Source organism: Monodon monoceros, unplaced genomic scaffold (genome assembly GCF_005190385.1).
Source record: "Monodon monoceros isolate NGI ecotype Baffin Bay Population unplaced genomic scaffold, NGI_Narwhal_1 Super_Scaffold_7, whole genome shotgun sequence".
Classification (NCBI taxonomy): Eukaryota; Metazoa; Chordata; class Mammalia; order Artiodactyla; family Monodontidae; genus Monodon; species Monodon monoceros.
The window spans coordinates 80,583,978-80,606,263 of NW_021703784.1; the positions used below are offsets into that span (position 1 = coordinate 80,583,978).

General features: G+C 38.2%; 1 protein-coding gene across 1 annotated transcript in view; it reads right to left on the minus strand.

The window, feature by feature from the left end:
* The window catches only part of DCDC1 (doublecortin domain containing 1), a 453,979-nt gene that overhangs the window by 227,126 nt on the left and 204,567 nt on the right, over positions 1 to 22,286 (minus strand). The window lies entirely within an intron of this gene.

Sequence of the window (22,286 nt, forward strand, 5' to 3'; positions counted from 1 at the left end):
TAGTAATGTATATATAGTTTTATACAAAACATATGGCCCATTGTGACTATAATAGAAAGTACTCTTAATTTTGAGGAATTCTTCAAACATTTGCTGGCTCAGGAAAGCTCTACTATGGACATCCTAGAGAGGAAAACAGGCTCAAAACCTCCTGCTGGAGAAATACAGACAGAACAGCAGTAATCTCATTTTATGGTATCATTAACATTATATGGCTTTTCTGTCCTGTTTTTTTAACTCCCCCCCAAAATATTTTAAGGTATATTTATGAAAATCATAAAGACTAATTGTGTAAAAATTTTAACATGATATTAAGATAAAATAAAATCTATTTTATAGGAGAAAATAACTCTAAAGTAAACGCTAGAGTCTAGTTATTAATATTTTTAGAAAAGCTACAGTAATCAAACACTGGTATGTTCTATCTAATTCATATTGACATTCCAGATAGGTACCAGCCAAAGAGGGAAGAGTCTATTAGTCTACCCAAACTGTCAGTGCTCTGAACTGTAGTTCTGCAAGCAGTTTTCTCTGTATTCTCCAGAAAAGCAGCTAAAGATTTAAATGTGAAGCATATGATATGTGTTGTGTGTAATGTTCTTAATAAAGCAACATAACCCAAGAAGAAAACTCAATCTATCTTTCTATCAAAAATCTTTTTGACCAGTAAATATTGATCTATTAATAAATTATTTGATCCATATTTTACATGCAGATCAATACAGGCAATACAGTTTAGCATAAACAACAGGACAATCAGCCTTCATATATATTGACAAGTTTCCCAATGGTCTGTTAATATACAAAAGACTGGGACAAATTACTTATTTATATATACAAAACATGGTTATAAAGACCAGCTGCAGGTATTTTTTTGGAAAGTGCATTTTAATAAGGTCCTATTCAGTTAGAGAACAAATGGGGAAGAAGTAGTTTGCACTACAGAGTTTAGCGCGAAAGCTTTCTCTTTTTCTAACCACGAAATCAATCATTTGTCCAGACTGTGGGAGTCAGAGTTAGTTACTGAAAAGAGCTCCGTACATAAACAAGTCAATAACTCATTGTGTGTTATTGTCGAGCTGAAGAAGTCGGCTTTCAAAAAGCTGCCCCTGCTTCTCTCAGAATGAATGTCACTGTATTCAGAGACTGGGAGAGAGTCCTTTGTTTCCGGCCATTGCTGGCTGCCATTTATGTATGGGAACAGGAGGTGGCTGCTAGGAGTGCGGGGGAAGCCACTACTTGGTATCACGGATGTCCAGAAAAAAACTCTGAATTTTGTCAACCTAAATAATTTGTGCGTGGAAATGCATTAATGGAATTGTTAAAGAGTGGCCACACACACAAAAATTGGTAAAGGAATTAAACAATAATGAGTCTGTATCATGTTAAATTGGATCAGGCTGATATTTTTGGTTCCCTATCTGTCAACAAAGATGAAACCAAAATATACGCAATGGTTTGAAAAGTTCAAATGTACAAAATCAAATTGATAAACAGGTCAACATGTCAAATCAATGCTATCCATTCCTGCCATAAATATTAAAGGTGGGAGAGGGGGAAGATGGCGGAAGAGTAAGACGCGGAGGTCACCTTCCTCCACACAGATACATCAGAAATACATCTACACGTGGAACAACTCCTACAGAACACCTACTGAACGCTGGCAGAAGACCTCAGACCTCCCAAAAGGCAAGAAACTCCTCACGTACCTGGGTAGGGCAAAAGAAAAAAGAATAAACAGAGACAAAAGAATAGGGACGGGACCTGCACCAGTGGGAGGGAGCCGTGAAGGACGAAAGGTTTCCACACACTAGAAGCCCCTTCGCGGGCAGAGACTGCGGGTGGCAGAGGGGGGAAGCTTCAGAGCCGCGGAGGAGAGCACAGCCACAGGGGTGCAGAGGGCAAAGCGCAGAGATGCCCTAACAGAGGATCAGTGCTGACCAGCACTCACCAGCCCGAGAGGCTTGTCTGCTCACACGCCGGGGCGGGCGGGGCTGGGAGCTGAGGCTTGGGCTTCGGGTCGGAGCGCAGGGACTGGACCGGCAGCGTGAACACAACCTCAAGGGGTTAGTGCACCACGGCTAGCCGGGAGGGACTCCGGGAAAAAGTCTGGACCTGCCGAAGAGCCAAGAGACTTTTTCTTCCCTCCGTTCCTGGTGCACGAGGAGAGGGGATTAAGAGCGCTGCTTAAAGGAGCTCCAGAGACGGGCGCGAGCCGTGGCTAAAAGTGCGGACCCCAGAGACGGGCGGGAGACGCTAAGGCTGCTGCTGCCACCACCAAGAAGCCTGTGTGCGAGCACAGCTCACTCTACCCACCTCCCTCTGGGGAGCCTGTGCAGCCTGCCACTGCCAGTGTCCCGGGATCCAGGAACAACTTCCCCGGGAGAACGCATGGTGCGCCTCAGGCTGGGGCAACGTCACGCTGGCCTCTGTTGCCGCAGGCTCGCCCCACACTCCGTGCCCCTCCCTCCCCACAGCCTGAGTGAACCAGAGCCCCCGAATCAGCGGCTCCTTTAACCCTGTCCTGTGTGAGCGAAGAACAGACGCCCTCCAGCAACCTACATGCAGAGGCGGGGCCAAATCCAAAGCTGAACCCCGGGAGCTGTGCGAACAAAGAAGAGAAAGGGAAATCTCTCCCAGCAGCCTCAGGAGCAGCGGATTAAATCTCCACAATCAACTTGATGTACCCTGCACCTGTGGAATACCTGAATAGACAACGAATCATCCCAAATTGAGAAGGTGGACTTTGAGAGCAAGACTTATTATTTTTTCCCCTTTTCCTCTTTTCATGAGTGTGTATGTGTATGCTTCTGTGTGAGATTTTGTCTGTATAGCTTTGCTTTCACCATTTGTCCTAGGGTTCTATCCGTCTGTTTTTTGTGTTGTATTTTTACTTTAAAAAAATTTTTTTTAATAATTATTTTTTTACTTTAATAACTTTATTTTAACTTTATTTTATTTTCTTTCTTTCTTTCTTTCTTTCTTTCTTTCTTTCTTTCTTTCTTTCTTTCTTTCTTTCTTTCTTTCTTTCTTTCTTTCTACTTTTTCTCACTTTTATTCTGAGCCATGTGGATGAAAGGCTCTTGGTGCTGCAGCCAGGAGTCACTGCTGTGCCTCTGAGGTGGGAGAGCCAACTTCAGGACACTGGTCCACAAGGGACCTCCCAGCTCCACGTACTATCAAACGGCGAAAACCTCCCAGAGATCTCCATCTCAACACCAACACCCAGCTTCACTCAACGACCAGCAAGCTACAGTGCTGGACACCCTACGCCAAACAAATAGCAAGACAGGAACACAACCCCACCCATTAGCAGAGAGGCTGCCTAAAATCATAATAAGTCCACAGATACCCCAAAACACACCACCAGACGTGGACCTGCCCACAAGAAAGACAAGATCCAGCCTCATCCACCAGAACACAGGCACTAGTCCCCTCCACCAGGAAGCCTACACAACCCACTGAACCAACTTTAGCCACTGGGGACAGACACCGAAAACAACGGGAACTATGAACTTGCAGTCTGCAAAAAGGAGACACCAAACACAGTAAGGTAAGCAAAATGAGAAGACAGAAAAACATACAGCAGATGAAGGAGCAAGGTAAAAACCCACCAGACCAAACAAATGAAGAGGAAATAGGCAGTCTACCTGCAAAAGAATTCAGAATAATGATAGTAAAGATGATCCAAAATCTTGGGAAAAGAATAGAGGAAATGCAAGAAACATTTAACAAGGACCTAGAAGAAATAAAGATGAAACAAGCAACGATGAACAATACAATAAATGAAATTAAAAATACTCTAGAAAGGATCAATAGCAGAATAACTGAGGCAGAGGAACGGATAAGTGACCTGGAAGATAAAATAGTGGAAATAACTACTGCAGAGCAGAATAAAGAAAAAAGAATGAAAAGAACTGAGGACAGTCTCAGAGACCTCTTGGACAACATTAAACGCACCAACATTCGAATTATACGGGTTCCAGAAGAAGAAGAGAAAAAGAAAGGGACTGAGAAAATATTTGAAGAGATTATAGTTGAAAACTTCCCTAATATGGGAAAGGAAATAGTTAATCAAGTCCAGGAAGCACAGAGAGTCCCATACAGGATAAATCCAAGGAGAAATACGCCAAGACACATACTAATCAAACTGTCAAAAATTAAATACAAAGAAAACATATTAAAAGCAGCAAGGGAAAAACAACAAATAACACATAAGGGAATCCCCATAAGGTTAACAGCTGATCTTTCAGCAGAAACTCTGCAAGCCAGAAGGGACTGGCAGGACATATTTAAAGTGATGAAGGAGAAAAACCTACAACCAAAATTACTCTACCCAGCAAGGATCTCATTCAGATTTGATGGAGAAATTAAAACCTTTAGAGACAAGCAAAAGCTGAGAGAGTTCAGCACCACCAAACCAGCTTTACAACAAATGCTAAAGGATCTTCTCTAGGCAAGAAACACAAGAGAAGGAAAAGACCTACAATAACAAACCCAAAACAATTAAGAAAATGGGAATAGGAACATACATATCGATAATTACCTTAAATGTAAATGGATTAAATGCTCCCAACAAAAGACACAGACTGGCTGAATGGATACAAAAACAAGACCCATGTATATGCTGTCTACAAGAGACCCACTTCAGACCTAGAGACACATACAGACTGAAAGTGAGGGGATGGAAAAAGATATTCCATGCAAATGGAAACCAAAAGAAAGCTGGAGTAGCAATTCTCATATCAGACAAAATAGAATTTAAAATAAGGACTATTAGAAGACACAAAGAAGGACACTACATAATGATCAAGGGATTGATCCAAGAAGAAGATATAACGATGGTAAATATTTATGCAACCAACATAGGAGCACCTCAATACATAAGGCAAATACTAACAGCCATAAAAGGGGAAATCGACAGTAACACATTCATAGTAGGGGACTTTAACACCTCACTTTCACCAATGGACAGATCATCCAAAATGAAAATAAATAAGGAAACACAAGCTTTAAATGATACATTAAACAAGATGGACTTAATTGATATAGGACATTCCATCCAAAAACAACAGAATACACATTCTTCTCAAGTGTTCACGGAACATTCTCCAGGATAGATCATATCTTGGGTCACAAATCAAGTCTTGGTAAATTTAAGAAAATTGAAATCATATCAAGTATCTTTTCCGGCCACAGCGCTATGATACTAGATATCAATTACAGGAAAAGATCTGTAAAAAATACAAACACATGGAGGCTAAACAATACACTACTTAATAACAAAGTGATCACTGAAGAAATCAAAGAGGAAACCAAAAAATACCTAGAAACAAATGACAATGGAGACATGAGGACCCAAAACCTATGGGATGCAGCAAAAGCAGTTCTAAGAGGGAAGTTTATAGCAATACAGTCCTACCTTAAGAAACAGGAAACATCTCGAATAAACAACCTAATCCTGCACCTAAAGCAATTAGAAAAATAAGAACAAAAAAACCCCAAAGTGAGCAGAAGGAAAGAAATCATAAAGATAAGATCAGAAATAAATGAAAAAGAAATGAAGGAAATGATAGCAAAGATCAGTAAAACTAAAAGCTGGTTCTTTGAGAAGATAAACAAAATTGATAAACCATTAGCCAGACTCATCAAGAAAAAACGGGAGAAGACTCAAATCAATAGAATTAGAAATGAAAAAGAAGTAACAACTGACACTGCAGAAATACAAAAGATCATGAGAGATTACTACAAGCAACTCTATGCCAATAAAATGGACAACCTGGAAGAAATGGACAAATTCTTAGAAATGCACAACCTGCCAAGACTGAATCCGGAAGAAATAGAAAATATGAACAGACCAATCACAAGAACTTAAATTGAAACTGTGATTAAAAATCTTCCAACAAACAAAAGCCCGGGACCAGATGGCTTCACAGGCAAATTCTATCAAACATTTAGAGAAGAGCTAACACCCATCCTTCTTAAACTCTTCCAAAACATAGCAGAGGGAGGAACACTCCCAAACTTATTCTCCGAGGCTACCATCACCCTGATACCAAAACCAGACAAGGATGTCATAAAGAAAGAAAACTACAGGCCAATATCACTGATGAACATAGATGCAAAAATCCTCAACAAAATACTAGCAAACAGAATCCAACAGCACATTAAAAGGATCATACACCATGATCAAGTGGGGTTTATTCCAGGAATGCAGGATTCTTCAATATACGCAAATCAATCTACATGATACACCATATTAACAAATTGAAGAAGAAAAACCAAATGGTCATCTCAAGAGATGCAGAGAAAGCTTTCGACAAAATTCAACACCGATTTATGATAAAAAGCCTCCAGAAAGTAGCCATAGAGGGAACTTTCCTCAACATAATAAAGGCCATGTATGACAAACTCACAGCCAACATCATCCTCAGGTGAAAAACTGAAAGCATTTCCACCAAGATCAGGAACAAGACAAGGTTGCCCACTCTCACCACTCTTATTCAACATAGTTTTGGAAGTTTTAGCCACAGCAATCAGAGAAGAAAAGGAAATAAAAGGAATCCAAATCAGAAAAGAAGAAGTAAAGCTGTCACTGTTTGCAGATGACATGATACTATACATAGAGTATCCTAAAGATGCTATCAGAAAACTACTAGAGCTAATCAATGAATTTGGTAAAGTAGCAGGATACAAAATTAATGCACAGAAATCTCTGGCATTCCTATACACTAATGATGAAAAATCTGAAAATGAAATCAAGAAAACACTCCCATTTATCACTGCAACAAAAAGAATAAAATATCTAGGAATAAACCTACCTAAGGAGACAAAAGACCTGTATGCAGAAAATTATAAGACACTGATGAAAGAAATTAAGGATGATACAAATAGATGGAGAGATATACCATGTTCTTGGATTGGAAGAATCAACATTGTGAAAATGACTCTACTACCCAAAGCAATCTACAGATTCAATGCAATTCCTATGAAACTACCACTGGCATTTTTCACAGAACTAGAACAAAAAAGTTCACAATTTGTATGGAAACACAAAAGACCCTGAATAGCCAAAGTAATCTTGAGAACGAAAAACAGAGCTGGAGGAATCAGACTCCCTGACTTCAGACTATACTATAAAGCTACAGTAATCAAGAGAGTATGGTACTGGCACAAAAACAGAAATATAGATCAATGGAACAGGATAGAAAGCCCAGAGATACACCCACGCACATATGGTCACCGTATCTTTTTTTTTTTAAACAGTGAAACATTATTTTTGCCATTAGATTAGCAAAGATTTTTTTTTTAATTTTATTTATTTATTTTTGCTGCGTTGGGTCTTCATTTCTGTGTGAGGGCTTTCTCTAGTTGTGACAAGCGGGGGCCACTCTTCATCACGGTGCACAGGCCTCTCACTATCGCAGCCTCTCTTGTTGCGGAGCACAGGCTCCAGACGCACAGGCTCAGTAGTTGTGGCTCACGGGCCTAGCTGCTCCGCGGCATTTGGGATCCTCCCAGGCCGGAGCTCGAACCCGTGTCCCCTGCGTTGGCAGGCAGATTCTCAACCACTGCGCCACCAGGGAAGCCCCTGGTCACCTTATCTTTGATAAAGGAGGCAGGAACGTACAGTGGAGAAAGGACAGCCTCTTCAATAAGTGGTGCTGGGAAAACTGGACAGGTACATGTAAAAGTATGAGATTAGATCACTCCCTAACACCATACACAAAAATAAGCTCAAAATGGATTAAAGATCTAAATGTAAGGCCAGAAACCATCAAACTCATAGAGGAAAATATAGGCAGAACACTATGACATAAATCACAGCAAGATCCTTTTTGACCCACCTCCTAGAGAAATGGAAATAAAAACAAAAATAGACAAATGGGACCTAATGAAACTTCAAAGCTTTTGCACAGCAAAGGAAACCATAAGCAAGACCAAAAGACAAGCCTCAGAGTGGGAGAAAATATTTGCAAATGAAGCAACTGACAAAGGATTCATCTCCAAAATTTATAAGCAGCTCAATAACAAAAAAACAAACAACCCAATCCCAAAATGGGCAGAAGACCTAAATAGACATTTCTCCAAAGAAGATATACAGACTGCCAACAAACACATGAAAGAATGCTCAACATCATTAATCATGAGAGAAATGCAAATCAAAACTACAATGAGATATCATCTCACACCAGTCAGAATGGCCATCATCAAAAAATCTAGAAACAATAAATGCTGGAGAGGGTGTGGAGAATAGGGAACACTCTTGCACTGCTGGTGGGAATGTGAATTGGTACAGCCACTATGGAGAACAGTATGAAGGTTCCTTAAAAAACTACAAATAGAACTACCATACGACCCAGCAATCCCACTACTGGGCATATACCCTGAGAAAACCATAATTCAAAAAGAGTCATGTACCAAAATGTTCATTGCAGCTCTATTTACAATAGCCAGGAGATGGAAACAACCTACGTGTCCATCATCGGATGAATGGATAAAGAAGATGTGGCACATATATACAATGGAATATTACTCAGCCATAAAAAGATACGAAATTGAGCTATTCATAATGAGGTGGATGGACCTAGAGTCTGTCATACAGAGTGAAGTGAGTCAGAAAAAGAAAGACCAATACCGTATGCTAACACATATATATATGTAATTTAAGAAAAAAAGTGTCAAGAAGAACCTAGTGGTAAGACAGGAATAAAGACACAGACGTACTAGAGAATGGACTTGAGGATATGGGGAGGGGGAAGGGTAAGCTGTGACAAAGTGAGAGAGTAGCATTGACATATATACACTACCAAACGTAAAATAGATAGCTAGTGGGAAGCAGCCACATAGCACAGGGAGATCTACACTACCAATATATAAAACAAATAAAGGTAACATGAGTTCCCAGATATAACAACTACTTATTACAGTGCCAATCAATGTGTGTGCACAGAGGGGATTTTATGAAGACAGAAAATGGAATGTCATGTAAGAAATTGTTTTGGATTCTGGATTTTGCTTTTATTCCTGTCATTAATTTTATTCCAACCTTTGATTCCACCACAATGCTAATGGACATATATACACTACCAAATGTAAAACAGATAACTAGTGGGAAGCAGCCGCATAGCACAGGGAGATCAGCTTGGTGCTTTGTGGCCACCTAGAGGGGTGGGATAGGGAGGGTGAGAGGGAGGGAGACGCAAGAGGGAAGAGATATGGGAACATATGTATAACTGATTCACTTTGTTATAAAGCAGAAACTAACCCGCCATTGTAAAGCAATTATGCTCCAATAAAGATGTAAAAAAAAAGACATATCAACCAAAAAAAATATTAAAGGTGATTCATGGAACTCTGACATGGGGTATTTGAAGTGTGTGTGTGTGTGTGTGTGTGTGTGTGTGTGTGCACGCACGCGTGTGTGAATCTCTTTAAGAAATTATTTCATGTGCTCAGCACTTGTAATGTTAAAGAAATCTGAACTATTTTTGACTTAAAATTAATTTAAATATCCTTTAGAGTTGAACTAAACCTAAAAATCATGATACAAATGTTATACTCTTATTTCATCTTAATGTTTATTAAAAACCTACTATTTATTCAAAATCAAGCTAGGGACTGTGAAGAAGCACCAGACCAGGATTCAAGGTTTATAATTAGGCTGGGCAAATGAAAAATACACACGGTCTGTTTAATAAACGGTCCTCATGGTGGGGCGGGTAGGGGTGGTCTCTGAAGTCTTTAAACAAACGCTTAGCTCTTATTTAAATAAAGTTGGTGTTATAGGCAAGGAGAGAGTTGGAACCTAGAACTGAATCCAGCTGATTCCAAATCACCTCACCAATTTAGAAAATCACAGCATTAAATAATATAACATGCTTTCACATGCAACAACTGTACTAGACATTTTTCTAGGTAGAAATAGGTTAATAGCAAAGTGTGATATGGTTGAGGAGACAATAAATAAATAAAAAACAATAGAAAGTGAGAAAATATATGGCAGAAGGTAGATCATAATTCAAATGGAGGTATAAAGAATACAATCTATAAGTATAAAGGGCAAAAATATTATTGGGGGATGGAGTGGTTGGAGACAAAAAGTCAAAAAATGATGGGCAGTACCTAGCTAGGAAAAGAAGTGATAATATAGAGCAATATTATTAATTAGTATTACTAATTAGTAATTAATTACATGATAAAATTTGTTCTAAATACAATCAGTGATTGCTTTGACATGACTTTGGGAGGGGAAGGAGAGAAAACTGAGCCTTAAAGCATAAGCAGAGAGAAAGGACATAGCTGATCCAAGTGGGCAAGTCTTGGCAATGGTCTGAATGGAAGGAATGACAACAAGGACTAGATGGTTAGTGTAACCTAATCTATTTCTTTTCTTTCTTTCTTTTTTTTATACAGCAGGTTCTTATTATTTATCCATTTTATACATATTAGTGCATATATGTCAATCCCAACAAGGTGCTAGTCCTATAGTAAGGGCATAATGGAGGACTCAGTACTTAGCTTTCCCTGGGCTCAGCCCCATCCTCTCAAGCTATGTATACTTAACTCAGTTCCAGTCTTAGACCTGGACCTTAAGAAAGTCCTAACCTAGCCCCCACTTCTAACAGGGTTATCTCACTTAAATCCCTTCTACAAAAAAAATCAAGAGTGCCACTTTTACACTTGGGGAAAAGAGCAGAATCCTTAATTCAAAACTAGCTGCGAATTCTGTCTCTGCCACAAATTAGTTCTGAGGCATTGGGCAATAGTGATGGTTCATACAACCCAGGCCTTCCAAAGCCAGGGATTCCTCTCCCATCCTTGCCAATCCTTTGAACAAAAGCTACGTTTACCAGAACCTGTAGCTTTTTGAGGTCAGTTTGTTTAAAAAGAGAATTTTAAAAAGAAATATTCATAATATTTAAAAACCAGCAAATACTTCATAACCATTTTAAAACAGTAATATTTTAAAATATTTATAGTTTGTCTAAAGGGATGTAAAAGAGAATTCTCCGTAAGAGCTTACCTTCAATTTATTTAACACTTAAAGAAACAAACTACTTTTAAAATCTCCTTCCTTTCCTGTTTTTTAAAAAAACTAATCATAAACAAATTTTAGCCTTTCCACATTTGTGGGGAAAGTGGTGCTGAGTTAGTCCTGACTTAGTAGCCAGATTATAAACTTTCTGCCTAAACATTCTATCACAATTAGGAATGCCACATGCCCTAAATTCAACTCAGCTTGCCCTGTCAGACTGACTCTCTACGCCATTTCTTCCACCATCATGTGCAGTTTTGGAGGGACTTGTGCTACTCTGGCCAAGAGGTAGACCCCTGGCCTCCCCAGACCAACCAGCCTCTCTTCAGAGATACAGAGTCATGAGGGGAACCATACAGAGACATAAAACAGCTGGAGAGAATCTGTCCCACAAATAGCACTCTGAGGAGATTGTCCCTTAAATCCAGATGTCTGGAGTTGTTCCAGTTCTTTCTACAGCCCCTTTGTTTGGTCTTTCCTTGAATTCCATGTGCTACCACCTGCCATCCCATTAAATTCTGTTTCTGCCTAAGTTAGCCTGAGACACACCCCACTGATTGCAACAAATAAACTCTAACAGATATGTCATATATGTCCTCATGGTAAATGCAGCATTACTTTAGAAGATCTGAATGAGTCTCTATTCCTAGTAACTAAAGGTATCCCACTCAAATGTCTTAATACTGTGTCCTTTGGGTATTATAATGGGTAATGTAACAAGAGTAATGGTTTAAAGATTATGCTTTTCTTTTTGGCCTTTCCATGTACAAGACTGCCCAAACTATCCCCGGTATCCCTAAGATTTGTCACAATGATATTGCTTCTGTCATGTACAGCAGAAATGTGCAACAAAACAATATACCTGCATATAAGACTGTTGCCTTGAGAAAGGATCTGCCTTTCAAGAAAACCCTTTACCACCCTCCATTAGCATATAAACAGCTAAATTTAGATGACTCAGCCCATAAATTTCCCTTTGTAAATTAAGAGTAATGACTGACTGCTATAGACCTTTGGTGGAATCAGGAATAAGATACAATGTAGGAACAAAATTAAAGCCTACCTCCTTCTGTCCTAGAGGAAAAATTGGAAGAAGTCGCAGAGAGAGAAGCAAGAAAGTAAAATAGCCAGGAGAATCAGGTCTTAAGTTCCCCTCTTTTAGGGTGTGGCTTCGGAAGGGAGACAAGTGTCAGGTAAGCGGAAACAATCTTTGGGCAGAGGGGTCTTCTGTTCCCCTCCCCTCAATATGGACACAGGGAGGAAACTGTCCTGCAGCAACTTAGGAAACAACCAGGTTGACAAGATGACATGATACCCGCAGGCAGAGGGAGGCCTGAGGTTTAACTCTCCTGAACTACCCTTGGTTTCTGTGTCTTGTGACATGGAAGTGTCTCAGTGAAGTCTATCACAGGCTATTCACATAGTGAGGAGATGTTGCTCTGTAGTGAGAGAAGCACCACAAACCACTTGAGCCAGGGCCAAATGGGTGTCTCAGTCAGACTTTGGAGGGCTATCAGTCAAGTCTAGGTTGGATCATCCAGGAAGCACCACCTGAGAAAGTGCCTGGGCCAAGAGAATGAGCTGTAAGTTCACACACTACAGGCCAGAAGAGCATCCAGCAACTAGGTGAACAAGGGACATCCTTCCACTGGCGAGCAGCTGCTGTGCCAACATGTACATTCCAATGGGCCAGCATGAGGTCAGGGGCCCCTTACCCTGGTGCTTTAAGGATCTGAAAGCGACACAACCTCTTCTTCCATATACTACCTGAAGGAAACCAACAGGAGAGTCTGAGAGAAATAATGACCTAAAATAACTATTTAAATGATCAGATCAGACTAAGCTTTGAACTGAATTGGACATTCAGTTATTTTCCCCCCAGATCCAGTGTGCAAGAGCTCAGGAAGAAAGTAATATTTGTGTCAGAAAATAACTCGGAGTCATTTAGTAGTTATTCTGCACACAAATTGTGTCCACACACGTGACAGAATCTGTTTATAGACTGAGCCAAGGAACAAAGGCAAAAACAGTATTTATAAAGCAAAGGAGAGAAATAAAACACAATCAGACTGTACATTTTGGGGGGAAATTGATAAGCTGGTAATTACTAAATTGAGTAAATCAAATAAGGGTATCAAGGAAACCATTTTATTGTTTATGGATTCTTGAAAAAAACTTCAGAGTTCATCTGAGAAGCATTTATGTGGCAGGCTGCTTCTGAATTATGTCTACCTACCCTACTATTTTTGTTAGACCAGTCCTGCGCCAGTTCCCACACTAGAATGTTTCATTATTTTACACAGAGTAATGAACTACATTTTTTCTCACCCACTAAAACAGCTATCTGAATCAGAGAGCTCCTTGAGAACCATAGTTAGGATTCTGGAGCCCAGAGAGGGTAAGTCTCTATCGTTCTAGAACAGTGTCTGAACATGTGTTAGGCTGGGTGTGATACACCTTACATCTCCAATAAGCCTATTTTCAATCATTATTTCCCACAGTAATGGGGGAAACGTCCCCATCAATCCTTTGTCACCCAACTTTGATCCAGTCTCATTTGTGAAGCCCACTCTGGCTTTGTCTTCCCCTCGTGTGCATGTATGAGCCAAAATATACTGCCATATCCTATAGATGGTGCCCCTTCCTCTCTCCCTTCTTTCACTCTTTTATCTAGTATATTTACTGAATGGTAGTGCTGATACAAACAATGCACTGTACTGGTTCCAGTGATACAAATATTGATTAGGTGCCTCTGTACCTTCAGAGGGCTAACAGTCCATTGAGAATTACACTTCCACAGTCAGCATTTCCCTAATTGTTTTCATTATGTTTGTTCCTGGGGTAAGGTACCATGTCTTATGATTCTTTTATATCCCCTAATAAATAAACCATAACAGGAAGATAGCAGACATTCAATAAACACCTGTGATGGATTAGTGATGGATGAAAATCCTCAAATTGTAAGTACTTTTATTTTTCATTGGACAACTGTTTCCTAAACTATGTGCTGGGTATTGTGATATAGGGATTTTGCAGTCAAATGATCTTCCTAAACACTAAGTTAAACCAAGACAAATGGGTTTCTTTATAGCATAGCTCCTAGGAGGTTTTAAGATAAATATGAGATTACATGAGAGCACCGGATGTCCAGCAAAATATACTTTCAGGTATGTGTCAAGAGACCAGCGATTCTCAAGTTGGTCCTGAAAGTTGAGGAGTTATTCAAGAGTGAGTACAAAAGTGACTCAGTACCCAGACACAGGGAGCACAATTCTGTCCATCGTCAGCATGGCTCAACCCTGTCTGCTGTGCTTCCCCCAAACTAATCTATAATTCTCCCATGTAATTTGCTTGAGCCTTGAGGAAAAAATCCCCTAATGCATCTAAAAACTATGACCAAGAAATTTTTGGAAAAAAGGAGAAACAGTAAAACTAGTATTAAATCATACCTTAAAACAAAAATCACTAAAGCAGTGTATCACACTGTGTACCCTGACAGATGACAGAACTAAATATCAGGCCAAAATAGACACAACTTATATACTTAGGGCTTTATTACATGTTACATGTGATACAAGTCTAAAATCTCTTAGTCACAATTACAAAATTCAAAAATTTCTGAAAACTGAGTTTTTTTTAGAACTTATCAGGTAGCAAAACCTAGCAAGGACTGATTTATAGACATTACTTATATCACTTAGTGTGAATGTTTTACTGTGAAAATATTAAAGTACTTTAGTACAGGGAACTGTTTCAGACCCCACTACAGTTTTTATACACTATATGGTCTATGTGCTACATTACTTTCTAAAATCCCAAACATTAGGAGTTCCAAAATACATCTAGCCCCAGAAAGTTCAGAGAAGGGGTTGTGGCCCAAATTTCAATTCAAAAAGGAAAGGGATGGATTTTGTAAGTAGTATTGTAATGAACAACCGACTAACATTTTAGGAAAATATGTTGGATCCATTTTTTTACTTTAAACACTTTTAGTGACTTAAAGATTTAAATATAATTATAAAAGTGCTGGAAGATAATATAGTTGAATTTGTAGAGTCTGAAAAGAAAATGTCTCTCTAAGTCTTACATGGATAGATTTAAGTAAATGAAAGTCTTAAACTTCTGTATCTCATAAAGGAGCTTTAATAAAATCGAAAAGCAACAATATACTGAGAAAATATTTGCAACATGACAATAGGTTAATATCCTTAATATGTAAAGAACACTTTTAAGTAGACTAAAAAATTAATTAAGAAAAAAATAAACACCAAGGAAAATAGGAGCAAAGGAAATGAACACTCAATTCATTAAAAAAATACAAATTGCCAAAGAAAACATACACATAAAGTTCAATATTACTACTAATAAAATAATTCAAACTAAAACAATGAGATGATGTGTTTAACTTACTGACTGGTCAAAAAATTTTTTCAACTGATAAGGATTAGTGAATTCAAGGAATACTGAATACAGGGAAACTGGTGCTTTCACGTATTGCTAATGAAAGCATAAATGTTACAGCTCATTAGAGGAACCTTTGGCAATGTATATCTAACCTTTAAAATGTGCACAACCTTTTATCTGGACATTCCACTTCTAGGAATTTTTCAATAGGAAATAATTATGGATATGCACCAGAAAACTGACTAAAATGATGACAAAACATGCTTTGCAACAGTAAAAAAAATTGCATGCATAAATTTCAAAATTAAGAAGATTAGTAAAATAAAGCTTTTGACTAGAATATCATCATCCATTTAAAATAATGCTATGGAATATTTAATAATGGGAAACGGTAACAATATACTACCTGAAAAAATTGTCTCAGAAAGTAAATAAATAAGGGAACTTCCCTGATGGCACAGTGGTTAAGAATCCGCCTGCCAATGCAGGGGACACAGGTTCAAGCCCTGGTCCGGGAAGATCCCACATGCCACGGAGCAACTAAGCCCGTGTGCCACAACTACTGACCCTGCGCTCTAAAGCCTGCAAGCCACAACTACTGAACCCGTGTGCCACAACTACTGAAGCCCACGCACCTAGAGCCCGTGCTCCACAACAAGAGAAGCCACCACAATGAGAAGCCCACGCACCACAACGAAGAGTAGCCCCCGCTCGCCACAACTAGAGAAAGCCCGCGTGCAGCAACGAGGACCCAACACAGCCAAAAATAAATTAATAAAGTAAATAATATTTTAAATATATATCAGTATATGAGAAGGATATATACTAAAATATTGAGAATAACTACTGAGACTGGTGAGACTGTGGATGGTGTAGCTTTTTTCTTATTTACATCAGTTTATCTCTATAAACTAAATTTGCTACAATATTAATACATATACATGCATGAATCTTGCAATTAAAAAACAGACTCTTTTTAATATTGCTTCTTTTCCTGTTACCCACCAATATATATATGTTACTACTCATTTTTAAAATATCTTCTGTCCACATTTGTCCCAACATAATTATCTTTTCCCTCATTTTATTTCAATCTTTGAAAGATAAAATATAATTCAGAAGAAAACAAGAAATTTACAAAAAAAGAGACAAAAAAGATAAAATACTATTAACACCTTTGCTTTCAAATTACCAACAGCCTGTTAAACTTTTTTGAGAGGCTGGGTAGTGTAAATTAATGCAGGGCAATGGAAGGTTTATGAATTCTTATTTAATAACTGCATTAAACTATATTTACTGCTTCTTAAAAGTGAACTGAAATGAGAGCAAAGACTGGGTAGAGATAAGGGTGGGACTCTCATTGTCTACTCTGTCACACTGTTCTGTGCACTGGGGATGCACTATAGCACTTAATCCTCAAAAACGCTTCAGCAAGTCCTGTAAATGATGCTTAAAGACGTAAAGTAACTTGCTTGTTAACACACAGTAAAGAAATTTAAAGAACTGAGATTCAAATCCAGGCATGTCTGACTCCAAGGCCCATGTTTTTTAATTACATCTTGGATACATCAGGAAATATGATTTAAAAATGGAGGAAATAGCTAGATAGTAACAGACAAATTGGCAAATTCTTCCTTCATATTAGAGTATTTGATTATGAAAGCTCAGAGTTAAAAATCAGAATTCTATTTATATGAATTGACATTTGATGACATTAATAAGAAAATAAATTACATTTGGAGACTTTAGGAGAATTTTTTTTAGGTTTGTACAAAAAAACCCCCACAAACCCTAAATTAAGATCCACTGACTGGCAACAGCTATCATCAAATGTAGTAAAGTACTTGTGTATAATTCCTTGCCAAACATTCACTTCATCTCTAGGATTATCAAAATTAACACCCAATGTTATTTTTCCACTCTGAAAATTTCTATTAATGCATTCTAATACAATTGATTAGTACAATTAATGAGAACTCAGAGGTACTGTTAATAGTTTTGTATTTAATAGCTTGGGCCTCTTCCTATGCACATATATAGAAATATAAGTACATATAAAATATATGGATTTTATGTTTACAGAAATGGTATCACCGCCATATTATTTGGCAACTTGCTTTTTATTGCATGGCAATGTCTTCAGTTGTCCCTTACAAAACATCTTAAGCAGATCTAGAACTACCTAGTACTTACAGGTATTAAAATTTCATCCAACCTTGTTCAAAATTTCAGTGTCATGCCTGATTTCAAGCTCTCCTCTAATCATAGTACAAGCTAGATTTGTGACATGAGAAGTTTGGGATAGGGAAAGAAGCACATTTGCTTTTTATTTGCATACTTCCTCAGTTCTTCAGCTGTTGGGAACACATCACTTTTGCTTCCATTTCACTAAAGAGAACTTAGTCACAGGGCCACCTCCAATTGCAAGTCAGGCTGGGAGATAGTGTCGCCAAGGTCAAAAAGAGAGAATGATTCTGCTGAAGGCTAGAAGTCTCCAACACACTGCTGCTCTATATAGGGTGACCATGTGATCTACTGTCCAACCAGGACACTCCTGAGAGCTAAATAATTCAGCTGAGATAACAACTGAACTCTAAGACTGTTTGGGGGAAATTTTCTTCTCTGCTTAATAAAGTCTTCTATAACCTCTCTTCAGGTTGCTTTTCCCAAGGCAATCTGTCATCCTTTTTGTGCTGCCAGAGCAGTCTATTCATAACTCTAGCACACCAGCTCACACATTTGTATGATTAGGTATTTACTATCTTTCCATCTACTAGGATGAGCCTATACTCTCCACTCTGCACCCTTGGCCATCTTTAAGGTTACTGATCCTTTTCCTGTTCCATTTGGTCCTGGTTAAGAGATAATAATCATGACAAACTCTGCCATTATAGGGCGGGGCAACTGGTTCAGTCCTGAATAATCACAAAACAGCATTCACACTGACCTGCTCAGGAGTGATCAAAATTGGAACAGAACCCTTCCATGAGCTTTAATGTGTGATCCCTGAGAGAAAGACAATAGATCCTTCATCCAATGGGTCAACTGCTACTGATCTCCATCATATTGTTGCCATACGAGAATACAGTCCTAAAGTTTGGATATCTTCTCAGTACTTGATCAAAAACTTTAAAAATCTTGAACAGGCAAAAACCACACATATCTGCATTTTTTATTTAGCCTGTTTTTAGGCTCTAAGGCAAAAATCTGACTATGTCACTGTCCACTCAAAACTCTTCAGTGACTCCCCACTGCTCACAGGATACAAACCCATGCTCCTTATCATGGCCTCATTATCTGGCTTCTTCCTCTTCCCTTGCCTCATTTCTCATCTTTGTCCACAACTCTGACTTGGCCTTATTCCATGCCACCAAAATCCCATTTCTACAGCTACTCACCAATGCCCCTACACCCTGATATTGTGAGAGAATATCAAGATCCATTCTTTACATCCCCTATCCCATTCTGAGCCTTCTCCACCACCACTGAGAATTACCACCATATTCATTGTGTTATAACCTCGAGTCTTATTGTGGGTTAAGAAAGTTACAAGGATAAAAATAGATGGCCATAACTCTAGGTTATACTACCACCACCTCCCTTACACACACACACACACACACACACACACACACACACACACCCTCTGACTCTGGTTTAACTCGACCAGGAAGACTGCTTTGATTGGTTCTAGGTCCTAGGCATGGGAGCCCATCTTTGATGTTTCTACAGTAACTGTGCAGAGTGCTATCACAGCACTTATGCAGTGAATTGGTGTGTCTCGCACACTGATCTCATCCACCCGACTCTGAGCTCCTCTAAAGTAGTTTCTGAATCTATATTCAACTCTATATCCTTAATGCCCACCACACAGTAGATACTTGACAAATATTGGTTAAACTGAATAAAGCTGAAGACTTGGAAAACTATGGCTGGAATACATAGAATTCTCAAAAGAAATTCCAGAAATTTAAAATATAATGGGTGACCTCCATTACAAGGTTAGGTAAGGCTGTAAGAGAGAACCCTGAGGCTGCATTTTATTATCAGCTCCATCCTCTCTAGAGCTTTAGTGTCCATTCCTCTTGGCAAAGGCTAACGTGGACACTACTACGTGCTTTTTCTTCCCATCTGTTAAGCCTCGTGTTCTGAAGGGAAAGGAGCCACAGCTGCCAGTTGTCATTCTGACCAGAAACATTTTGACACATAGACATTTATCACATAAACTTGTAACTCATATATAAACTCAGGACAAAATTTAGTTTTGGTTTTCAGAAGTTGATCTGGATTCTAAGATTTTACTGTCCTATACTTCAAATCCTGTTCATTAAAAAAATAAAGTTGACTTTTGTTGATGAGAGTGGTTTGAATTTGGGTGCTGGAATGACTAATTTACTTTCTCGAAAATGGATTCCCTTCCATTCTCCAAAATTTTTGATCTCTCAATTTTATCAAGTACATAGATACTTTGCTTATTTTTATGTTCAGTATTCTGACTTATCATCATCATCCACCATGAGAGAAGAGAAAATTTGTTGAGGGCTTACTATGTGCCAGGCACTGTGTTTAGTGTTTTACTTGCATTTCCTCACTCATCTTTAAGAAAGATGAGTGAGAAAATCCAAGTATTGTAGAAGGGAATAATAAAGCATGTTTAAATTATATGTCCTAAAACATGGCCAGAATCTCTGGATACAAACTTTGAAATCTCTGTGGAAAAAACAGATCTCTTCCCTCTGAATTCTTCTAGTTTTCTGTGTCATATGTACAGCATTTTGCATCAACATCACTCAAAAAAAATATTGAATACTTATTATGTGTTAGTCCTAGAAAACACTGGTTATCAAGACACTTCCCTCATAGACCTTAAAATCTTAGAAAGCAGATAGATGTGGGACAAACAGCAGTAAGTATGATAAGCATAAAAAAGGGACAGGATTTCCAGGGAGAGCTAACCTAGGCTTGGGGCCAGAGCAAGAAATACTTCTCTTAGCTAGAAATGTTACTATGCTAAAGATAGGCAAGAAGTCACCAACTCAGGTATAACAAGGAACAGCATTCTAGGCAGAGGAAGCACTAGTCACCTATTCCACAAAACATCTTGTACAGTATCTTACCTAATCTTCAGAACAATTCAGAAAGGAATCATTATTGCCATTTTACAGATAAGAAAGCTAAGACTCAGAGAATAGATCAGTTGATAAGATTGGAACCCTTGCCTATCAGAATCCAGAGCATTTCCACTATGCTTAACTTCCTCGGAAAACTGCCTGCATCAGCTTCCTATTGGACCAATGGTTAGCAAACTTTTTCTGTAAAAAGACAGATAGTAAATATTTTAGGCTTTGCATACCAAGAAGGAACAACAAGGATAAAATATAGGAACTTGAATAACAAGAGAAAAAAAAACAAATTTTCATAAACTTTTGAGGAAATTCAAAATATAATAATAATAATTGAGTACAATGTTTTGTACTACAAGTTTACTAATGAGAAAAATAAAATTCTTTGGGGGTGGAATACCATTTCACTTAATTGGGGTTCAAAGCTAAATGTTCCCTATAATCAAAAAAATTGCAAATATTCACCTGTGAAAATCATTCTTAACTTGTGGATCATACCAAAACAGGTAACCAGTCAGATTTGGCTCATGCGCTATTGTTTAGCAACCCCTGTACTAGGCCATGACCATCAAGAGTAGTACTGTCCAACAGAACTCTAACGTGAGGCACACATGTAATCTTAAATTGTCTAGTAGCCACATTTTAAAAAAGGTAAAAAGAAACAAGTTACATTTATTTTAGTAATTTATTTAACCAAAATATTACCATTTAAAAACACAATCAATACAAAAATTATTAATGAAATATTTTGCCATCCTATTTCAGGCCAAATCTTTGAAATCCAGTGTGAATTTCACAGTTACAGCATGTCTCACTTGGACTAGCCACGTGTCAGGTACAGCACAGCTCCAGAGAAGAGTTCTGTTGGCTAGGAACGTAAAAATGAGAAAAGCAGATAATATAGCATCTATGTTCAACTGAAGAGTATGAATTCTGTCTAAAGGTGGCAGCTGCCACTCAGCCCCACACAATGTTGTCATGTGGAAAAGTGGTCTAGGATATTGCCAGATGTTCCAGATTTTCTGAGAAACCAAACTCTAGAATTTAAAGTAAAAGTCTCCTGATTTCTAGATATCAGCAACTCATTTTGTTTTAATTTATACATACTGTGCAGGTCAAACAATTCAAATCTGCATACTATATTTGGCTATGACTATCTCCACATTTATCTCCTCTATCCATGTCTGTCTTTTCAGTATCTAAGCCATAGTGCTCATAGGTACTCAACATATTATAGGACTTTCAAGTTAAGGCAATAAATACTTGCCAATAAAATACTCTTGAGTATTTCAAAGGAACAATAATGGATGATAATAAAAATAATTATGGAAGCAATCATATCTACATTTTAAATCACCTTATAAAAATAAGTTTACCTACTGAGATTATTCAGTAGCATTTTAAATAATAAAATTCTTCAATTAAAAGTATCCATAACCACAATAGTCAAAAGGTAGAAGCAACCCAAATGTCCACTGACAGAAGAATCGATAAATAAAAGGTGGTATTACATGTAATAGAATATTACTCAGCCCTAAAGGAAGGAAATTCTGACACATACTACTGATATACTGATATGGAGGAACCTTGAAAACACTTTGCCAAGTGAAATAAGCCATGCACATAAGGACAAATATTGAACAATGTCATTTTGTTCAAACTGTGGTAAACCTCCTTTGGATGCATAAAAGAGTTGATAAGTTTGATTGATAACGAGCACT